The following is a 7453-nucleotide window of genomic DNA, read 5'->3' as shown; positions in this document are numbered from 1 at the left end:
ATCAGGGCTATTTGGACAGCTGGCTATTCAAATGGAAAAAATAAAATAAAGTAGATCCCCATCTCCTCCACCATATGGAAATAAATTCCTGATGGGACTGAAGAGTTATATGTGGAAAAAAAACAAAACTGTGAAACTGTTTTATAACCTTAGGGACAGGCAAGGATTTCTTAGACATGACACAGAAAAGCAGAACACAAATTTAAAGATGGGTACATCTGAGTTCATCAAAATGAAAAACATCTGTACTATAGCAGTTGCCATAAAAGTGTTAAAGGCCATTAACAGCCTAGGAGAAGATATTTGCAACAAATAAATCAGATGAAGGATTATATTCAGAATATACAAAGAACTACAAATTAGTAAGAAAAAGACAAACTACTCAACAGAAAAATAGCAAAGGACAGGGACAAACAACGCACCTAAGGGGATATCTGGATGGTTAATAAGCATGTGCTCAACGTCCCCGGTCATCAGGGAAATAAAAGTTAAAGCCACAAAGAGCTCCCATCAGATTATCAGAAATCACAATGTCTGACAAAACCGAGTTAGAGGATGTGGGAAAACAGGAGCTCTCATACGCTGCATTGAGAGTGTAAATTTGTAGATCACTCTGCAGAGCAATTTGGGAACACCTGAGAAAGTTGAACCCATGTGTGCTCCATGGAGGAGCGGCACTGTTTGAAAACAACCTGAAGGGCCATCAAGATGAGAACGGATACACTGAGGAAAGTTCATATGGTGAAACATTATAGGGCAGTTAAAAGGAATGAACTCAGTCTATAAGTGCCCTCATAGTCGGTTCTCAAAGCTGAGTGATAAGAGCGACTTACAGGAGGAAGTGTATATTTATGTAGAATAGAAAATAGTAACAAGGCAAGACTGGACACTGTTTGTAATATTATACATGTACTGAGAGTATAAAACAAGAACTAGAAGGACACACACTAAATTGTTGATCAGGCATGCCTTTGGGAGGGAGGAGTGAGACTAAGTGGGGGCAAAAGGGCTTTAATTTTATCTGTAACATCTTCCTTTTAATTATTTTTTAAAATGGCAAAGTGTCAATATTTGTTCATTCTGGGTGGGGGTATGTGAGTGCTGGTGTTTTAACTCAGTGTTTTATTTTTTTAAAATTTTTAAACAAAGTGTTACATCGACCTAGGAACTTTGAAAATAAACAATGAGAATCAATTTGAGGTTTGCCCAAGGGAATTCAAATTAGAACATTTATGGGATTTTTTTTATTTAGATAAAAATAAGTGCTTGGAAATCAAAACCATGAGATACCATTTCACATTCACTAGAATGGCTACTATTGAAAAAACAGGAAATTACAATTGTTGGAGAGGATGTGGAGAAATGGGAACACTCATTTATTGCTGGTGGGAATGTAATGGGTTGCCACTGTGGAAGACAGTCTGGCAGCATCTCAGAAAGCTAAGTATAGAATTACTATATGACCCAGCAATCCCACATCTAGGTATATACCCCAAAAGAACTGAATGCAGAGACTTAAACAGATATTTACACACCATTGTTCATAGCAGCATTATCCACAATTGCCAATAAATGAAAGCAACTTAAGTGTCCATCATGTGAAGAATGGATAAATAAAATGTAGTATATACATATAAGTTCTGATTCATGTGACAACATGGATGAACCTTAAAGACATCATGTTGTATTGAACAAGCCAGACACAAAAGGACAAATATTGTATGATCTCACTAATATGAAATAAGCAAACTCATAGCTAGAATCAAGAATATAGTTTACTGGGGGTGGGAATGGTGAGCTAATGCTTAATTTGTACAAAATTTCTATCTGGTTGATTGTAAAGTTGTGGAAATAGATGGTGGTGAGGGTAGCACAACATTGTGAGTGTAATTAATAGCACTGAATTATATATTAAAAAACATATTTAAAAATAAGTGCTTGGGGAAAAAAAGTAAAGGAAAGAAGAAAGAGAATGGAGAGGGATAGGAAGATCCCCAGTGGTGCTGGTTTAGAGACTTGCTCTGGCAACGCTGCTGAACATTGGAAGAGCTCACCGCATAGCTGGGGACTCAGACCAAGGCTACGTCTCTGCTTCTCTGCCAAACAGTCGCATATGTTTAATTAACGTTTATTTATACCAGGAACCAAGAGCTTCGCTTCCTGTAGCCTATTATCAGTTCATGGTTTCACCTAGTTTCTCTTCTTTTCCCTTTAGTAATTGAGTCTAGGGTTAAACTCACTTTTCCTTATCTCTAGGAGTTTGTGACCAGGATTTTCATAACTGCTCATATAAAATTATCCCGTTATTTACTTCACCTCAGAGTTTCTTAAAATATTATCAATTTCTACTTAAATCCTTTTATGCTGACTTACAGAGAGGCTGGGTGAATTTAATAATGTCTCCAACATAAAACTTCCCCATCATCAGTACCTGCATTCCTTAAATGCCCACTGGGTATCAGCGCTGGGTGCTATAAATGTAAAACGCACTGGCAGGGAAGCTAAGGCACTTTTATTGCGTTATCTGTATTTATATGAAGCTCCTCTCCTTTAAAGGACCCAGGGATCTAATTACATGGTCATAGGAAGGACTTAAGAATATAATAGATCCAATAATTTGTTATTAAATACATAATGTGCTAACTACTTGAATAGCTTAGAAGTGCCATGGAGGATGGAATAAAGCCAGTGAAAATGAACCCATCAAGGTGCAGGCATCTCAGAAAACACACTTAAATAATCACAGCCTTAATAAAGTATTTTATGCTTCAATACATCTGTAATTGGCCAATGATTTTTGTTTCTATGGTGTACAATACCCAATAATAAAATCCAGAGACCAGGATCTTTGTTGCATAATTAAATTTCTTTAGTTCTATTATTCAGATAGCTCAGAGGGGTTTGTCTTGGCTTGGGGAGGACGGATAGGGAATGCTTAATTTTATATTTTATTTTTTTAATTAAAGAAAGCTGTAGGTTTATAGAAAAATCAAGCATAAAATATGGAGTTCCCATATACCATACCAGCCTATTATTATCTCCTTGCCTTAGTGTACTACATTTGTTACAATAGATGCAAGAGTATTATTATAGTTGTACTATTAACTATGGGTCATGGTTTACATTAGGGTTCACTGTTTGTGTTGTAAAGCCCTATGTTTTTCTCCTTAATTTTTATTCTGGTAACATATATGCAACCTAAAATTTCACCTTTTAACCATATTCAAAGATATAATTCAGCAGTGTTAGTTACATTCACAATGCTGTGCTACCATCATCGTCATCCATTACAAAAAGTTTCCATCAACCCAAACAGAAACTCTGGGAATATTTAATTTTAGTTTCTCATATTTTTTCAGATTATTTCATATAAGCAACTTAACAGCTTTGCTTTTTTATGTCTTTTCTTTCTGAGACTAGAACAAGTCCTATGATTGTATATCTTTTCCTATTCCCAGCATTTAGCACAGTTCCATATATCTAACAGGCAAAAAGTTACATTTTATTTATTATTGAAGAAGATTAAAATTTACTTAAGAATGTATTTTATTTCATCTTCTTTTCGCTCATACTGGGTGTTCTTGAAGGAAAAACCATGGAAGAATGGGGAAAGAAATATTAAAGCTACTGAGAGAACATTTTAGTTCCTGGAAGCTGTCAAATGATAAAATATATTAGGTTGAACTGCTTTTAACCTACAAAGGCAGCAATTTCATAAATTTAATACGTAATATAGCTATGTCTTGATTTATGTAAAAGCAAGATGCTTAATTGCTAATTGTAATATATTTAGCTGAGCCTCCCTGCCCTGGGCTGAGGAGCCTCACAGAGCAGAAGAGCTGTGGCTCTTTATTGGCTGACAAAGAGACCGCTCCCTCGCAACCCTGCCTGGGGGCGCCTCGCCTACAGAAATGGGCAAATCTTCCCGGAGCAGGAGGGCTTCACACCTGGCCTCATTACCAGCCCTATATTCTTTGGAACGGAAGTTGAACAAGGAGACCACCTTCGGAGGATGAGAGCTGGATGGAAGTTGAACAAGGAGACCACCTTCGGAGGATGAGAGCTGGATGAAATGGTTTTCAACCTCAGCGCATCTGGAGGTTTGCTGCGATTGTTTTCTTACTAATAACAGTGGGAGAACTGAAATTTGCACAATGTTCACTGAAAAACCGACTGGAACAGAGAACAGGGGCTCCTTCGATAATGACGTCACCCGCCCCGAGGCGCCTGACAGGAGCGCGGAGACGGCCTCTCAAGTCCCCAGGTCCCGCCACAGGCCTTGCAGGGTTGTGTTTGTGCCTTGAAGGTCACCCAGGGGGCCGTGTCAAGGCAGAAGAGACTGGGACAAGCCCACGTTTACACAGCGCTTCAAGGGTTTCCATCTGCTTTCTATACCTCGCCCCTACTTTGAAGAGCTCCTAGCCTGAAGAGGTGAAGTGCTTTTGTCCTTGGTCACAGAATCCCCAAGGGGCAGAGTGAGGCCTCTGAGGGAACTCCGCCTCCAAGTTGCACCCTTTCCCTCACACCACCCTCCACCTCACTGCAGCAGCTTGGCCAAAGGTGGATAGATCCATAGCTGGGCTCTGGATCGTGTCTGCTTACACACGTTTACTGGCCTTAGTAAGTGATCAGGGTAGAGGGGGTGCTGGGCAGGAGCTCTTTTTCTCACGTCTTTCATTTCCTTAGCTGAGGAAAAGCTAAGGCTGTTGTGCTATTGGGAGTCAGCCAGATCTAGATTTTAATTCCTAAACTGTTACCTACCAGCAGTGTATCCAGGGGAACTTCTGTGTAGCTCAGTTTTTGCCTTTGTAAAAATGAAACTATAAGTAACTCCTCAGAGAATTGCTGTGACGAAATAAGATTATGTTGGTGAGTTGCTTAAGAAAGTGGTTTTTTTTCTCCTTTCCCTTCTTTACCCTACCTCCATATGCCTCTTCTGAATATTTACATTTCTTTTCCATGCACCAAAGATAAAAGTAGTCTGTAGCTATGTAATTTCAGTCTCTTTCTTAGACAGCCTTTATAGAAATTTGGCTAGGAACATTTCCCCATGGTATCTATAGAGAAAGGGTCTGCTAAGCAAAAGTGTGTTAGGAGAGGCTAGGCTTGTGCTGCAGTAACAAACACCCCTCAATCGTTAAAAAAAAAAAAAAAAAAAAAAAAGCTTATTTCTCACTGACATGAAGTCCACTGTAGGTCAACTGACTCTCCATTCAGTGACTCAGTGGCTCTACCTACTTCCATCCAGTTGGTTCACTACCTCAATTGCAGCCAAAGGGGAAGACAGATGGGAGAACTGTACAGAGGCTTTGTGTAGCCTCTGCTGGAAAATGGCTTCTTCTGCTCAGGCTGTATTGGCTAAAACTAGTCATGTGCAAATGGGCTGAGAAGTATATTTTTTGAGATCCCAGGAATGAGGAATATGAAGCAAGATTTGGGTGAACACGTAACATCAACTCTGCCATACAAGGGTAATCAGGAGTTCAGGAAGAACACACTATTTTTAAGCAGGTTTGTGTTCATAAAAATCTGTTACTTATGTACATTAAAAAATTAAGATACTGGAAACAACCTTCATCAGCAGATGAATGGATACACAATGAAATACTACTTTACAATAAAAAGATGAGCTATTGTACATGCAACAACATGGATAAATCTCAGAATAATTACATTGAGTGAAAGAAACTAAACAAAAATACTAGAAAATGTAAAAAAAAAAAAAATCCTTACTAACAGAAAGCAGATCACTGGTTGCCTGGAGACAGGTGGAAGGAGGGATGGATTATCTAAGGGCATAAGGAAACTTTGGGGGATAATGGAAATGTTATCTTGATGTGGGAATGTTTTCCCAAGTGTATACATATGCCAAAGTTGATCAAATTCACACTTAAAATTCTTAAGGTGATGATGGCTTTGAAGATGAGTATCACGATTGTTACGATTCAGACCAATATCAAGATGGCTATCATAATGGGTATCAAGATGGGTATCATGTTGGTCCACACCAGGATATCCATCGATACAGATGCCCAGATGGCCATGAAGACTGAGGAAGCAGAGACTGATAGAGGCTATGGCTCCTGACAGGCAGCAGCAGCAGAGCATTTGGTGGTGGGTACTATGGGGATGATGACTATAGAGGAGGAGGGCACTGCCATGAAGACCAGCGTGACAGACGGAACCATCAGTTGGGGAGCTCCAGAGATGATTACTCTAGAGACAATTATAGGTGTGATGACAAAAGTCCTCCCCAAAGACGCAAACTGAATCTAAAGCCTCAGAGGACTCCCAAGGAAGATGAGTCCTCTGCTAGCACCTCCCAGACCAGTTGGGCAGCTTCCATCTCTGGAAGGACAAAGTCTGTTGACACAGCTGCTAGAGAATGAGAAGCAGAAGAGCAACTATAGAAGGAACAAGAGAAATTGCAGCATCAGCTGGATGAGCCCAAACTAGAAGAACAGCCTTGGGAGAGATATCCAAGCTGGCAACATGAAGAAACTCAGGAAAAGGAACAGTCAAGGACAGGAAGTGAGTCATCACAGACGGGTACCTCAACCACATCTGAGAGAAGTCAGTCAGACAGGATGCAGGAGAGTGAGCGAGAAGTCTCTGGAAAATCAAACAGTAGGAAAAAAGACTGTCCTTTCCAACTTCTACACCTCGCAAACCTGACCAGCCTTCAAAGGTCATGCCAGCCCCTTGCCAAAGGAGACTCCAGTTCTAATCCTCCTGCTTCATCTCAGAGCTCACAGAGCACTGATCTCCTACAGGTGTGGGATAGGTAGCTTTATCTCAACCATCTGAGGAAGGACAAGCAAGGAGAGAAGAAAATAAAAGGAGATAGGGAGAGTGTCCCAAAAAGGCCAAAGTGGGAACACTAACCATGGTCCAGGATATGGAGAGAGCAAGGATCACTGGAAGCAGTCTGATAGGAAAGATAGCCAAAAGGATCAAGATGCTAGATCTGCAGCTGAGTTAGAGAACAGAAGAAAATCCAGCCTCCAAGCTCAGTTCTGCAAGCAGGTATGCTGCTCTCTCTATTTATGGTGAAGATGAAAATGGTGGGGAATGACCCCTCTACATCCTGTGCTTTCTTTACCTGGAACATCCAAAGGAGCAAATCAAGCTATCCAGACAAGACAAAATAAAACAAACCATCTTCTGAAACAAACAAACAAACAAAAAACCTCCATGCCTAGCTCTTGAAAAATTACTTTAAAGTCTTGAGAAATAACTTATTTGTTCCAGGGGTGTTTGCATTTTATACCTGGGGTATGAAGGAGTTAGACTCAACAAGAATTGCCAGAATTGGGGGAAGAGCTTGAAAAGGAATTTGCTAAGGAACCAAGCCCATTGTCATTGTAAAATTTTGATATTTTGCACAGCATGGATTTTTCAGTATTAATTTTGATTTTTAAAGTTTAAAAAATTTCATTCAAATATTATTCTG

At 39.8% G+C, this 7453-nt stretch overlaps 1 pseudogene; it reads left to right on the top strand.

Annotated features, from left to right (window-relative positions):
- The first annotated feature begins 4203 nt into the window (after positions 1-4203).
- LOC119526424 lies at positions 4204-7075 on the top strand (annotated as a pseudogene).
- Positions 7076-7453: the final 378 nt, after the last annotated feature.

Source organism: Choloepus didactylus, chromosome 1, assembly GCF_015220235.1.
Source record: "Choloepus didactylus isolate mChoDid1 chromosome 1, mChoDid1.pri, whole genome shotgun sequence".
NCBI lineage: Eukaryota > Metazoa > Chordata > Mammalia > Pilosa > Megalonychidae > Choloepus > Choloepus didactylus.
This window is presented reverse-complemented; position numbering and strand designations above follow the sequence as displayed.